The sequence below is a fragment of the Castor canadensis genome, chromosome 12, assembly GCF_047511655.1.
Source record: "Castor canadensis chromosome 12, mCasCan1.hap1v2, whole genome shotgun sequence".
Taxonomy (NCBI): domain Eukaryota; kingdom Metazoa; phylum Chordata; class Mammalia; order Rodentia; family Castoridae; genus Castor; species Castor canadensis.
Genome location: NC_133397.1, coordinates 69,717,354 through 69,733,433, shown reverse-complemented (window position 1 = coordinate 69,733,433; position 16,080 = coordinate 69,717,354). Strand labels below are relative to the sequence as shown.

Sequence of the window (16,080 nt, the reverse complement as noted above, 5' to 3'; positions counted from 1 at the left end):
TATAATACCAGTTAATGAGATTTTTGTAATTTTAGCTCACATTTACAGATGGGGAAACTGAGACATAAAATAGTTAAGAAAGTTGTCTATAGTTATAAAATTGAAACCTATAGTGTCTTAACTTCAGAATCTGTGCTCTTAAGACTATGGTTTACTGCTCCTAGAGAAAAATCCTGAGACTTAGACATATTCCAGTTACGTTATGAGATTTTTGAATTACATGAGGAAGGTGGCTAGAAGCGGTGGCTCATGCCTGTAATCCTAAATACTCCAGAGGCATACACTGGGAGGGCCATGGTTCAAGGCCAGCCTGGCAAGAAATCCACTAGACCCCATCCCAATCAATACATATGATAAATAGGATATGATAGTATGTACCTGTCATCCTAGCTAGGTGGTAAGTGTAAATAGGAGAATAGTGGTACGGGCTGGCCTGGACATACACATAAGAGCCTATGTTAAAATTAATCAAAACAAAAAGCATTGAGGGTATGGCTCAAGTGGTAAAGCATCTGCCTAGCAAGAATTAGGCTATGAGTTCAAACTCCAGTACAGGCAAAGAAAAGAAAAGGGAGAGGCAAAGGAGGCATAGATAGGAATGCTGGATTAGATGAGACAGACACCAACAGCAGGTGCTCAGGAAACACATGTGGCCCATAGGAAAGCTAACTGAACTCCTGGTGAGACAGGGCAATTTCCCCAGCAATCTTTGTCATGCATAGTGAGCAGGGGATGTTGGCTGTAAGGCTGAGCAAGCTAGTGAGCAATCAAGGCCCTGACAAAGTTGGGAAAAGACCGTATTATGAATTATGCCAACCTGATAAAAACTTTGCCCTCCATTACTTTGACTCCTTATCTTATGCTAATGAACATGTTATACTACCATGATAAAGGGGAATTTACATATGTAATTAAACTTATGAGTTATCTTGCTGGACTCAATGTAACCAACATGAGCCTTTAAAAAGCAGAACTTTTTTCTAGCTATGAAGAGAATAGGAAGTCATAAAATATAGCAGAATAGTACATATATCACACAGGTGGAACAGAAGACTTGAACTGAGATTTGCATTGAGAGAAATTTAAACCAGTAGCTGGAGGGACCACATAGAATGAATGTAGCTAATCTCTTCGAGCTAAGTGTGTGCTCTGACAGAAAGCTAGGAAGGAAGTAAGGACCTCAATTCTAAAGTCACCTGGAACTGAATTTGATCAACTACCTGAATGGGGTTGAAAGTAGACCCTTCATTATAGAACTCAACCAGATGTTTACAGCTTAACTCCAGCCTTATTAGACCCAAAGAAGAGAATCCGGTCTGATTTGCTAGGTCTGAGATGAATCTGAGAATCTGGTATTATCATACCACTACAATAATAATAAATCTTCAACACACATACCATAAACGGATCAGTGATCAGGGATTTATATGCTATCACTGCGTAGACCATAGGACCAGTAATTGTAACACTTCTGCTTTTTGGGGACTATAAAATAAATCATCTAAATAAGTCATCGGGAAAATGCTAATTATGTTGTTCAGAAAGGAAAGATCCAGTCATACCCAAGTATTCTGATGTAAGAGAGGATTTTTCTGGAGTTAAGGCTGTAGTAGAAGCAAAATGCATCTTCACTCCCATAAGATAGACTCTTCTCTTCTACTGCAACCTCAGGTCTAAATGGAGATGAGGGAGGATGTCCGGCACTCCTCTTGGTGGTATCCTGTGCATGAAAATGGTCTGGTCTAGTGAACAACTATGGGAAAGTCTGACTCTTATTTTCCCTCATTAACTCTGCTTATTTTAAGCTCATGTTCTTTTACATTGACTATAATGAGGGATGTATCACCCATCACTGTCCTTTACATAATAGCCACTCAAAAAACCTAGCCCTGGGAACTAAGAGGTGACTCAAGATGTAATTCACTGCTTCAATTATAATATCTTTTGGTATTTTTATTCAAAACTGAAGTTATATATGATTTCCAACTGGTTTTTTTTTCTATTTGAAGTGAAGGGGTGGGGTACTTTTCTCCTGTTAAAGTGTGGTTTAACACTTCTCCCAAGTATTATAATTTGTGTAAGACCTCTATTTATGGCAAGTCCATACATCCTAACAAAACCCTCTGCTGAGCAAAAATATTATTCTAATAATTTAAAAAGTTTGTAAAACATTTCATGTCGAGGCATGAGTGCATGCTAAGGAATGCCTTAACAATTTTTACAAAACGTATAAATAAGTATCAAATTATTATATCATCTTCAGAGTCTCTCTTTTCTTCTGCTTAAATAAACAAAACTTTACTATAAAGAGATAATGTGAGAAAAGCTTGAGAGCCTCAAGTCTTTCAAGGTGACAAATGGAGACTGGTAATACATACCCTAGAGTCTGCTTATTAAATAGAAGTAAATATGTTTGTATCTAGCTTAAATGGATTTTTATACTTACAATAACATACTCATAAAATTTAAAACTATGTACCAACTTAATAGAATTTCACTACTCCTGAAGTACGCTAATAGAGAGTCAGTAATTTGAAAGTGAAAATGAAAGCAAGTTATTTGTCAAATTCCTTTTCCTGGCTTTTTACTACATTCATAATTTCATAATTTAAATTCATCTTGTAAGCATAAACAAACTCAATTTCCTAAAATATGATTTTCTTTAAATTTGAGTGTGAACATATATGAAATTCAGGTGGGTATGTCCCAAGAGTCGTATTTCTAAACAAAATGTATTTTCTAAAGGAAAACATTGTTCTACTTGCTTATTATCCTTTAACTCAGATTTAGGCATAGATCATAACAACCAAAAATCAGATCTGTTAGTATTCCAGATAACATATTTTGAGAAATTATCTTTATAATTCAAAAGTAAATTCAAGTTATTTAATAGGAACATAGCTTCTTGGACAATTAACCTATTCTCTGTCTTTCTAACCTCCTGTAAATTAGAACTTCATATGCAATGATTATACTCTAATATTCCAGCAGAATCTCAACATTTCATCTTCAGAATACAGCAAAATAGCCACCGAACTGCCCTTCTTATCATCAATCTCACTTTATTATCTAGTTCAAATTAATTATCCTCAATGTACCTTTTCTAAAGGGAACTGAAATGATTGCTTAATTCTCTTCTCCAATAAGTCCTAAGTTCTTTGTAATAAGCCAACACTCCACTTTCTGACACTGGGCTGAATCTCAGTTTCTTATAAGCCTTCAGCTCCAATTAGGTTTGGATAACATTATAACACATGATTCATGCCTACTCCCAAAGTACCCACCTGGAACACCTTCTTCCTTTTCATCCTCCAATATCCAAATACTGACATAGTCATGCTGTGCCATTTTACAATCCCTAAATCATGACTGCATTTGGTCAGTAACAGAGAAACTTAGCATTTCTCTTAATTGGTTCACAAAGAAATAGACATTAGTTTGACTTAACCCACTGGATCATAAACTCATGGTGGCACAATTCATGTTTTTAACTTCTTTTCTATCATCTACAGAAAACAGTGGGCTGTTTTGTGTATCAAATGTTTGATTATGGGTGCACATAGGAAATATCTAAATATTTATCTATTTTTCCTAGTATTATTTTTTGTCTTTTCAGTTGTGGCATCCATTTCTCAGAGATTAATAATTCTTAAAATACCTCTCATACATATTTTAAGACATATTTTTTGCTCAGTACTTACTAGAGACTGAAGATAAGTGATATCTTGATAGTGTTTAGAAAATATAATTTATATTCAGGTTTCTTTTTATCTATTTTAGAGAGAAATATACTCTCAGTACTTATTCAAACTGGATCGTTAGTTTTTGTTATGTTAAAATATGGGTTCCAATTTTGTTCAAAAAAAGTAGCTCTGGGACTTTTTTCAGCTAGCGAGTAAGGTCTACCATGATGTTGATTCAATTAATAATTACGTTTGGGGAACTTTGGCAAATGATTGCCCAAGCTATGTTGTTTGGCCCACAATGCCTCTTAAGACGTCTTCTGTCTTCTTTCTCCTTTTCCACCAGTCTTCAAGGCTGTCTCAGATCTTGTTTTCACGAAATCACCATGTTCACACAAGCCTAGTGACTCTCTTTCTCTAAATTCCATCAGTACTTAAATGATTGCTGTGTAATATTTAACTTGAATACAAGTTGCCTTTTGTTGTTCTCTATGCTTTTAGATAAGTTTTGCCTTCTGTAGCACATTCAAGAACAGCTTCTGCTCCTTCATAGTCATTAGGACAGAAAGGCATTTAGTAAAATGTTTGGGTACTTAGGTACTTGACTCTTTGCCAAGTCAAATTTCACAATTAATATAAAAATATTATACACATATAAATATAATGACTAAAGTTACAATAGAATGTCAATATTCTTATGGAGAAATATTTTTTGAGTCAATGAAACAATTTTAATGCCATTGACCTGAAAAAATAACAACCCCACTCAAAAAAAATGCAAAGAAACTCACTCGGCAAAAATAGTTTTCTCCCAAGATTGATTTTGTTATTCTGTCAGAAGTCATAATGCATAACACATCAGTTAAATATATGTTTTCTGTATCTTTATTCATTCATTCATTCATGCACCCATCAGCAATTCAGTGCATATATACTGCTCATAATGTACAAGGGCCAGTCAGAAGCTGTGGGAAACAGCAAAGTGAATTATGCTTCCTTAATTTTGATTAAGATTTGTTCTGACTCATCAGATGTAAACGCAGAAACCACTCACCAAGAGGGAAGCACTTAGAGAGTAGGCCTAGCTAGAGATGGACATCTATGGAACCATAATATCCTTCCATTTAAACAGACGATTAGATCAGGCAGTGGAGAGATAAATAATGAGGCCCTCAAATTTTGAACGTCTTGATGGAGCCATATTGAGTAGTTTGTTCAACAGAATAATGGGGAAAAAATAAGTACATTTTTTAACTACTGCTAAAAGCAAAGCAATGCTCAAAACAAACAAGCAAAACTATAAAAGGCATTCAAGTAAATCCAGGATGGAGAGACAAAAGGACAAAGAATCATAGATGTAAAGAAAGAAATGCAAATATTTAGGTAAGACCTATTTTAAGCAGCAAATTAGTTATAAGAATACTTAATTAGTACCTAGGAACTTATAATTTTAAGCAAGATCAAGTAGATTAGTATAGTACATTTTAAAAGTCAAAGTTAAATCCACACATGCATTAGTGACTTAATAGGGAATTAGGTTACAGAAACTCAAAGGGAAATGATTTAAGCCTAATATATCGCTGCCTCTTGCAGTTTCCCATGACTTAAAGTGACTTATTTGCTGAACTCAATGTAAACAAGTACTGCTATCCATACAGCAGTAGCTATAATAAATGGAAAATAATTTCCTTGCATTGTGCTACCCTTGCCCCTTTTAACTGAATTATAGGACTTGAAAGGTCATAATAACATATTATGGCAATTATATTTGCTTAGAAGACTTTTATAGTAAGGATTGATATTTCAATATCAGCAGTATTCAGCATATATGCCTCTTGGTAAATTACCTTGTTAAACTGTTGATACAGAAAGTCATATGTGAAAAGAGAAACAATAGCACAGGCTCCTTTCTGGTTATCTCTGGCTTTTAATTTAATGTATGTGAGCCAAAAAATACCTCAGGTGATATGCTTTTGTAAATACAAAACTGAAACATATGATGACATTTAGGAAATGCAAATGAGGCTCTGTTATGTCTTTACATTTTGAGGTAATATAATTCTTTCCACCAAATTCATTTACATTCCACAATAGCAAAGATTCCACTGGACACTCCTACTTATCGGCCAACGTTTATTATTATTAAAAATAGGTTCATGTTGTGCCAGGGTGAATGGGAGCCCTAGATCTCTGAAAATGGCAATACACACACAACATTTTAGTGCAGTAGGTCACTAATATATGCTGTGCGCTCATTCTGCACACTTGCTGTTCTGCACATAACACATTACCTTATGTTATCTCCCCATCACTATAAGGTCAATATTATAGTATCCCTACTTTTGCAGAAAAGGGAACTAAAACACTAGGATATTTAGTCACTTTTACAAGGTTAATTGAATTCAACCAAAAATTTTCAAAATCCATGTTTTTTCCAAGTGCAATGCAACTTCTCAAAATATGTTCAGTACCTCATTAACAGTAAGTCTCAGGAGGAAGATCATAGAGGGTTTCAAGAACTTCACAGAAACATGTGGCTAGTAAACTCCAAGTGTGTTATTTAAGGTAACTAAGTGTTTGGTGATGGTTCCTGACCTTTCAATTGGTTAGGAAACAGTAAACCTTTCTAACATGCATCTCTTTTTACCACTTGCAGGATACAATTGAATGGACAGTGGATCACATTCAATATGGAATTTCATTATTTCTTACAGGTCAAAAAATCTTCCATCAAGTAACTCAATATATACTGGTATCAGGCAACTTCATTCTGAGGTAACCAGAATCACCTCAGGTAGATACATCTGAAAACTTATCAGCACCTGTTTCCACCCTCACCTCCTTCCCAATCACTTTATTGTGCGATGGGTCTTCTTTCCTGTATCCCATCTTTTTCTGCCTTTAAAGGCCTTACCTCATTGACACATCTTCTTCTCTGCATCCTCACCCTCTTCTGGTTCTTTCCAGTCAGTGGAAAGTCTTGTCAAACTAAAAGATTAAAACACACAAAAAAATCCCTCTGCTTCCTATTCTCTCTTGACATTCTCCAATTTTTTTTTCTTTGTCATGGCCTAGCTGCTTGAAAGGCTAGTCCATAATGCCTGTTACTTTTATCCCCCACCTACATATTCCCTATCCCACAACAATCTCCCTCTGCCCTCGTCAATCCATCAAAATTAGCTTGCAAAGTCACAAATGATCTCCTAATTGCTTAATTCAATAGGAACCATGTGATTTGCCTGCTTATATACTAAAATTGGAAGGATGTGGAGATTATCATGGTTTCTGGACAAGGATAACAAGCAAATTCATACAGCATCTCATATTTTTATAGTATGAACTCATTTTGTTATATATAGATATATATCTTGCTGTAGAGAATATATTTGCATATAGCAAAAGTCTGGAAGGATATATATCAGACTTTAACAGTAGTTACACTGGATGATGGGATTTGGGGTGACACCATTATACTAATTATATATGTACTTTTCATCACGTATGTATATACATTCATACAAATTATGTAATGATCACACATTCCCTTATCTAAATAAAAATAAATATACCACCTCAAAATATCCAGGACTCCTTTTCAGTTCTTATTATTTAACATCAGAGAAATATTTTGACAATTTTGTTATTTCCTTGGTTTCAAGGACACCACACTCCCATGGTCTTCCTCTATCTTCTCAGCAAGGTATTCTTAGTCCTCTTTGTGGCCTCTTTTCTATACACATGGCTTTTACATTGCTGCCCTGACCTCGTCATTGTCTTTCTTTGATCCCTGTTAATTCATATGGTCTCTGATTGGTCTCATTCATGTTAGTACTTTACTCAATGCTAAAATTTCTCAAATGTATTTCTCTAGCTCGGAGCTAGTTTTCAGACTCCTACATATACACGCATTTACTAGCTTTCCAAGAAAAGTGAACTTATTTTGTCACAACATTCTGTAATCATATGTTAATGAACAGAACCACCATTTATCAATACCTGTTAGAAATACAAGAGTCATCTTCAATTTCTTTCATGTTTCTCACCTCCTACAACATAAAGGTCATCAATTACAATAAATTCTATTTCTACATATTTCACAAATATCACCTCCTTTTTTAACCTCTATTCCTTTTGCCTTACCAAAACTCTTGTTATTTCTTCCTTTGATCATTGAAACAATCACTTATCTGGTCATATCAACCTTCATTCTTAATAGCTAGCACCCTACAACTTGAACTATGCCAACAGTCCTTTTGCTTCTATTTTATTTTCAAGATAGCATCTTTCTAACTCTGCCCAGTTTAGTCACAGACTCAACATTCTTCTGCCTCTGCCTATCAAGTATCCAGAATTACAGGTGTGAATCTCTATGTCAGATTCACGTTTGTTCTGATCTTTCTCTCATCACTTCATCATTCTGCAGCTATAGTTGTCTTATTGTAAAATATGAATTTTCATGATGTCACTTTCCTATTGAAAAGACTCTGATGACCCTTACTGCTTTGTTAAGTTCCAAATGTAACTTTTCCCTATTACAGGCTCATTGCTCAGCATTCATCCACTTTCATCTTAAGGCTTTATGGATTCTAGACCTAGTGAACTAGCTGTTCTCCAACTATCCCATATTCCCTAATGCCTCTAAGCCTTTTCTTGCATCACTCCTTCTGTAAGGAAGCTCCATCCCTGTCATCTTTTCTTGTCTTAATCTCAGTTATTCTTTCAGACTCACCTTAGGCATCATTTCTTGACTGGTTCAGATGTATCTGTGCTCACAGAGAACATCATGCTTCCCTCCAATGTGCCATAATTCACATTATGCTTTAATTCTTTATTCAATTGTCCCTTTCATATTAAAATAATGAGACTGCTGAGGACAGGACTATGAATTTAATATTTTTGAATACACACAGAAGTAAATGATTGGCATGAATGAAGCAGTCACTTCCAAACACAACTAATGTGAGGGGAATAATAAACACAGAAAGCTGTGCAAACTTATCTACAAAATATTACAGTATGGTTCTTCAAAAGTCACTGTAGGAGGTATATCTGACTATATTTACTCAACCCCAATACTGACAGCTTAAAGAGATCAAAATTCAGTAAGAGATCTAGGAAAAAAATTCAGAACTTGACTCAAAGTCAACCCTACAGAAAAACATAAGGTCCTCTAAGCAGGCATTTTGCTGTGGGAAGACCATGATAATGCAGGGAACACAACCTACAAAGGTGGAGAAACCAGTTCCTAGTTATAAATTTACCTCCTAATTGCCCAAATGGTTCTCTTGGGAAATCACCTACTACATCTGAAATTGTAGAATACCAACTTTATGTGAACCGAAAAGAACAACTTGGCTCTCTATTTTAGCACTAAAAGAAATAATTATAACATTTCAATGAGAATATTTTTCAACAGATTATTTTCAATACATATAATAAAAACTAGATGACATATTCATATGCACAATTATCTGGGGCTTATTTAAGAGGTTCCTTAAAGACTACAAGCAATACTTGTTAACTAAATTTAAATACCGCCTTTCATATACTGGTATTACTGATCTCATGGGTCATGGGATCTTCATGGGTTCTCCAATAGCAGAGGGAGATGATCTGTAATCAATGGGTAGAATGTTGACCCAAACTCCTCTCTTCCTTTGCTCAAAGTTGGGAATTGAAATGTTCCCTTTGTCTGGCCAGGAACCAGAGGAAAACAAATGGCCTCAAATAATATCTAAGATGGAATTATATTTGAACTGTAATATAATATAAAATTCTGTATCTCACAAACATCCTCAGACCAGACTGAGGCACAGCATCAGGAAGACCAGATGGAAGGAGTAAATGATTCAGTCCTTTAGAAAACAACCAAATAGCTCTTCACCTTTTAAATTTCAGTCATTTATTTTTCAGCATTGCACTATATATAATAGTAGAAGGCATTCGGATACTTTAAACTTTACAAGTGCTAATTACTATCCTGGTTAGCTAATCCTTTCATGTTCTTCAGAAAGTATTTATTCATATATTAACACCACCTAAAGTTATCCTAAATGTTGCAAAAAGAAATACCACCAATTCCTCTGCAATGTAAAATAGTTGCACTGTGTACATGACAATGATTTACCATGGGACAAACTCTTGGTAATAAGCAAACAGTGCTAAAGTACTGGGAAACATGTAATGGTTTGATGACAGTCAGCAGTGGCAATGTGGCTTCAGCAAGTACCCAAAGTATAACCCTACTTATGCAAACACAGTATAAACTATCCCTCAGATGAGTGTGTAAGTCATTGATCCCATGCATGCATAGATGTCTGAGAGACTACATGCAGCTTTAACTACTTGATGAAATAGACAGACAAAAGCAAAATTGGAGTCAACACATAAGGCAGTCATCATTATGAGCACAACATACAGAAAGGAAAACCTCTAAAATGACTGTATTTAAAGACTCAAGTCTTGATAAAAATGCACCAGGAAAAAAAAAATCTACCACTGTGCAAAGAACCCAGCATGATAGACTTCACAATGCAGGGTTTTAACCAGTTTTTCATGATGAAGGAAAATTTGTTATTCAAACATAATATAATTTGTCCATATTATTATTTATTCCTGTAGACAGTAAAGTGTATATGATTCTAAGTGTAGATCACACACTCAGGCATTTCTCTTTCTCTCTTTCTCTCTTTCTCTCTCTTTCTCTCTTTCTCTCTCTCTGTGTTTGTGTTTTGCTGGGACTCTAATACTGAGCTACATATCCACGTGTGTGTGTGTGTATGTGTGTATCATAATCACAATCCTAATGTCCAAAGAGGAAGTAGGTAAGTGATACACCTTTAAATTAGACTTGAAATTACACAAAGCAACTCATAACAATAGGAAAAATTTTAAGTGTAGACAAGTCCAAGAAAAAATTATCTCAAAATCTGCTCTTCACACCTTCGTGTATTTCATGCCAGAGTATTTGTTTCTATGTTTCATACCATATGTATTCAAAGTTGTTCTTTAAAGTTGGACCCTGTGTGTAAATACTGTTTTAAGCAATCTGTTTTGTGTTTGCTCTCCATGCTAATGCACATTTTTGTGTATAAGTACTTACATGGCAGTTCAACTTATTTAATTTTCTTGCCCTAAGCTTTGTGGTTAGATATATACTCTGTCTTCCCAGTTGTTTTACATACACTTGGGATTTAATTCAAGCAAATAACCCTGAAAGAAAATCTATTACAGTTCCCTGAGGAGGCACACAATACCAGATAAGGCCACATGGGAAAACACCAAGATTAGTGAAGGAGGCTTGGGTAGGGATGGCACAGGACCTTTCTTGTGATTTCCAAGGGTAGGAATAGGCAAAACCAGGTAGGCCAGTTTGATGAGGTTCAGGATTGGATAATTTGAATAATTTCAGTGATCTCTGGACTATGAAGGTGGAATCTCATTGCCTTTTCTGGCCCTGGAATGACTTACAGCAGGGGAAATATTGGCTTGGCAAGGGAGACTAGATAACGAATGTGGCTTCTATGAATAGTAGATGGGCTTTGGATTAGTTTGTCTGCATTTGGAAAGTGTACTCCCACTCAAGTTATTTATTATTTTTAGGAATTAGCTAGCTCTGGGAAGGGTAATCTGTCTAGTATTAGAAAGACTGAAATAGAAAAGCATCATAAAATATAGAAAATTAAAAAGATGATCGATACACCCATACAAACATGTCCAAAGAGCTTCAGCAACCTCTCCTCCCTCTATTTTCAATCAAGATACTGCGATCAATTCACCTAAATGATGGATGACTTCAGCACCTGACTCCCATTCTTCTTTACTGTAAGTTGAGATTATTCTTAATGAGACATTAATCTTTGTGACTGAACCATCTAATACTCCAGCCTCTCATGTCTCTGATATTTCCTTTACTCCACCTAAGTCTGGGTCTAGTAATCTCCAGAACCAGCAACACTTCAGAAGGCAGCTCTGGCTTCTGCAATGCCAAATATTCAAATGCCAGAAATGTAAAAATAATTAATCAACTTAAAGTTAGGGCCTTCCAATATTTAAAAAAAGATAGCTAAGAAGTGACCCAGATTAAAATGTTTGGAAGAAACCAGCATGGTTTTGGGAAACAGCTGCTTTTATTATTTCTGCATAGACAGATGTCTTCAGGGTAAACTGGTATTATGCTTTTGAAGTCAATTTTATATAATTCCTGAACTATTTTATTTTTTGTTTCTTTTAACTCAAAAAAGAAACTCCTAGTGATTTGTGTTGCACATAAAATTGACAGAAAAGTATCCTCATATTTGGGAAACAGCCAGAAGGCCAGTGTGGCTGGAGCCTAGCAGCAGAGACAAGGTGAAGCAGTGGAACTGGAAAAACTAGGAAAGAGGCACTTCGGATGTCAGAAGAGGTCTCAGAGGGCCAAGTCAAAAACAGGGACTATACTCTGAGTGTAGTGGAGGAAATGTGGGGTTTCAAGCAGTAGCATGAAATAAGTGATCTGCTCACTTCAGTTTATATCATGTGCACATGACCATTTCAAAGGCAGAGTTGTTGGGTTTCTGAAAGAGACAAGGCAGTCTTGGGAAAGGAGTGAAAAGCCTGCTACTTATAAAATAGTAAAAACTCATGAGAAAATCTAAAAAGGTAGGAAAGATATTGGGAGGTTGAAGAAAAAAAAATTGATAATGAGTTGTCGAAAGTAAAAAAAAAACATAAATAAAATTCAGAAGTTGTCTAAAAGCTATGGGAGAAAACTGTCATCAGATAAAATACATTAACAACAAATTAAATGATCTTCATGGCTAAAATGAGAACTCAGCAGGAATAAATCTACATTGTTTCTATGAAACCGCCTGGAGGACACTTACAAGAATTGAGAATGCTGGGGAGCTGGGGATATCGCTCAGTGCTTGAGGAGCTTGCCTAGCATGTGTAAGACCCTGGGTTCAATTCCTCGCACTGAAAAAATGTTATCAATTATTTACCATGCAAACACTTTCAATAAATTTTTTATAAAGAAATATTCAGCTGTTTCACAATTGACAACTGAGTACTGAAGCAACTTCACCAATTTTAGAATGTTAATTTTTTAAAATGTGTTTTTGAGAAAGGAAAACCTTGGTCAAAATATCAACTAGCTTCCACAGGGCCTTCTCAAAAGTGACTTAGTCATAAGTGTTCTATTTTAATAAATATGTTTGGAAATTGAAATTGAGAAATACATATTCAATTTATTATACAAGAATTAGTCACTACATATTATAACAACTGTATGATCTGGCACAGTGTCAAGGCTATTAAGCAAACTATCTGCATTTAAAAATATATTTTTAAGAAATCAAGCATTGGAACCTTGAACATTTAATGTTAAGACTTTCGTGATGTACAAACACCCAATAAATTAACTATAGAAGCCAACAATTAATTGTCAATTGAGTATGTTTAGGCAAGGTACATGTGATATTTGTGAAAAAATGTCTAAGTCATTTGAAGCACAAAAGATTAACTATCAAAATACACTATAGAGGAATTCCATTTTAATGCCAGTGACCTAAAGCAAGAATTAATAGCAAAGTGCCATGAGATAACGAGGGAGGGAGAACATATGTTTATGAAGACAAAGTTTAACCTTTGTAATTTCAGTTAGGATACAATCAGGCCCAAAATACTGGAACTCTTTTTTATCTGTTCTACCAGATTTGTCAGAAAGGATGGGAAATCTGATGCTAGGCGGAGGCAGCAGGCAGCGGTGTACTGGGTATTTACAGGATAAGAATCATCCCACATACTTCCCTTAGAGCAGCTCTGAGAACAAGGAGGCACAGCCTTATTACGTGGGCCAATCTCTCCACAATGACACTCCAAACAGCTCTGGGAGTTTTCTAACTCTTTGCACTCATATGCTAACTTGTTTTTATGGCTTATAGCAAAACAGAAAGCCCTAGCTGAAATAATAAAGATCCCTAAATTTTTAGAACAGGAAGAGACCTAGTTCTTTTGCCACAATACATTCCTTATTCGATAGCAAAACATTTACTTCCTTAGATACAAGTTTGTACCTCTTTTCCTTTCTGTTTGGGTGGTAATCTCACAAAATGAAATACCCTGTTCAGATATTGCTGCACATTTTGTTACAACTAAGGATATAGGGATTACCTCAAAAGGGCCACTTGGTATCTTGTGTAAAATGCTGCTTGAAGAATTGATTTCTGAGTTTAACCTTCTAGCAAACAGACACTACAATGAATATAGTTCTCTCAGGAGATTTTTTTTCCACTATTTACTCAAAAGAGATAAAATATAGAAAAATTCTAATGTCCTTCCTAACACACAACTACATTCACATTCCCTAATTCTTACTGGACCAGAAAAATGTAGATTTGGTTAAAGAAATCCAGAAATCTCCAAACATGCCAGAGGGCTCCAGACAATCTCCAAAATTTCCATAGCTGGAGAAATCGGTTCATCAATAAACTATTCACAAAGGGAAAATACTTACTCTGAGTTGACCATTATTCTCAATGTATCTATTGCAGCAAGAAAGCACCTGGGGAATTTGGAATTGCTGTCACTATGAATCTACATATACCATTGTTTAGAGAAGCACTGGTTTCTGTGTTAGAGTGGTGGAAGTACCCTATTTAAAACTATGTAGAGTCATAATCTTCCAGTTATTAATTATTACATGATCATACCAGCTTTCCTTACTCATTAGTCAAAAATATTAATTGGGCCTCTATTTTATGATAAAAGGATGCTTCTTCATTGTCCCCTTCTTTCCCTATGCATATTATTTCATAACACCAATCCACTAATATTAGTATCCAGCAACCCTGAAGTACTTAATGATCCTTCCTACTTTTGATATTTTACTAAAAGAACTGTGGATTGTGTCCCCAAATATGCTGATTTGTGCACTCTTTCCAGTCTTTCTAGAATTCTTTTGTGTTTCTTTGTGACACACCTAGAATAAATTAGGAACATCAACTATGCTCTCAGTACAGTGCATGTATTGCTACAAAAGCAAAAATTATCCATCATAATTGTTTACATGCCTGGATCCTGAGACAAGAACACAGGCCATATTGCTGACTCTACCCAGAGTCTGGAGCTGACATCCCTTCCTCCATTCCTCACACACAGCCAGTATAGCATTGTTCCACAGTGCTCCCTTACTTCTCACCAAGGCCAAGAATGATGATAATTATGCATTATTTCTATCTTCCCATCTAAATATAAGCTCTATGTGTACAACAACAGCATTCCTAGCAATTATTCTCCTAGGAATTGGTACAGATAACAAAGCACAATACATTTTAAATTAATATTGATTGAATTAATTCATAACTACCACAAAACATATGGGTAACCTAGGTCCTACATGCAGTCTTGAACCAACAGCATCTACTTGAAAATTCTCCTCACCATTGCCTTTCCTGAAATATCTTCCAAATTGTAGCATGCTCCCTTGAGTTGCCCTTCTTTACATATTTTCCAAACCCATTTCCCAAGCTCTTTTCATCAACTTTCCTCACCTGGTAAACATTCTTCAATTTTAATTACAGGCTTATTGTGGGTGAATCACAATTGAAGTAATTTTAGAAGGTAAGATATTTGCTAACTGTAGAAGAAAAAAGTCTGATGAAATTCAAATATCTTTCCTTGCTTATTATCCAAATTTACAGCTGTTTGCATAGCTCTACTTAATGAATATAGCTATTTTCATATCTAGATGAATCCCCAATCTCTTCCTTGTTTCTGTTTAAAACTGTCTATCCTCCCCCAGAAATCAGGGAATAATCTTTTCTTTCTTTAAACTCGTCTTGTCTAGAGCTTCTCTCACATTTGCAATGAGAGAAAAAAATAATACAAGGCATTTGGGGAGTTCCCCTAAAAAGTAGTAGAAGGAAAGTATGGAAAACAAGAAAAGAAAGAGAGGTAGACAATGGGAGGGGGGAAAGGGAGAAGTTTTTTATTTCGCTCAAGAACTGTTTCATGATGATTTAAGTCAAACTATGGAGCTTGTACTCAGAATGAGCCTGATATATACTAGTGCAATATTTGTCAACACCCTAACAATTTTCACTGTAAAAATTTTAAATTCAAAAGCAAAATAAAAATATGGTAAAATTAATCAATCAGCTATTTCAATTAAACCTATTTTTCTTCTCTACATTTACTGTCAAAAATTCATTCAAAAAAAGTTTTGGTTTGGTTTGGATTTTTGAGGCGGGGTCTTGCTATGTAGCCCCCGCTGGCCTCAAATTTATGATCCTCCTTTCTCAGCTTCTTGGGATTATAGGCACATGCCACCAAACCCAGTCCCAAATTCAAATTCTTAAATAAAAGTAATATTCATGGAATGTGTACATATGTCAGAATTTTTATGCAAGCTTATCTA

At 35.3% G+C, this 16,080-nt stretch overlaps 1 protein-coding gene across 5 annotated transcripts in view; it reads right to left on the bottom strand.

Moving 5' to 3' along the window:
* Ctnna2 (catenin alpha 2) overlaps window positions 1-16,080 on the bottom strand; it is a 1,077,131-nt gene that overhangs the window by 966,643 nt on the left and 94,408 nt on the right. The window contains exon 2 of one of the 5 annotated variants that reach the window (XM_074050082.1): window positions 6,598-6,671. The exons of the other annotated variants lie outside the window; for them this stretch is intronic. The gene's annotated coding sequence lies outside the window, so the exon portion shown is untranslated. The remainder of the gene's footprint in view (window positions 1-6,597; window positions 6,672-16,080) is intronic. 5 annotated transcript variants of the gene reach the window in all.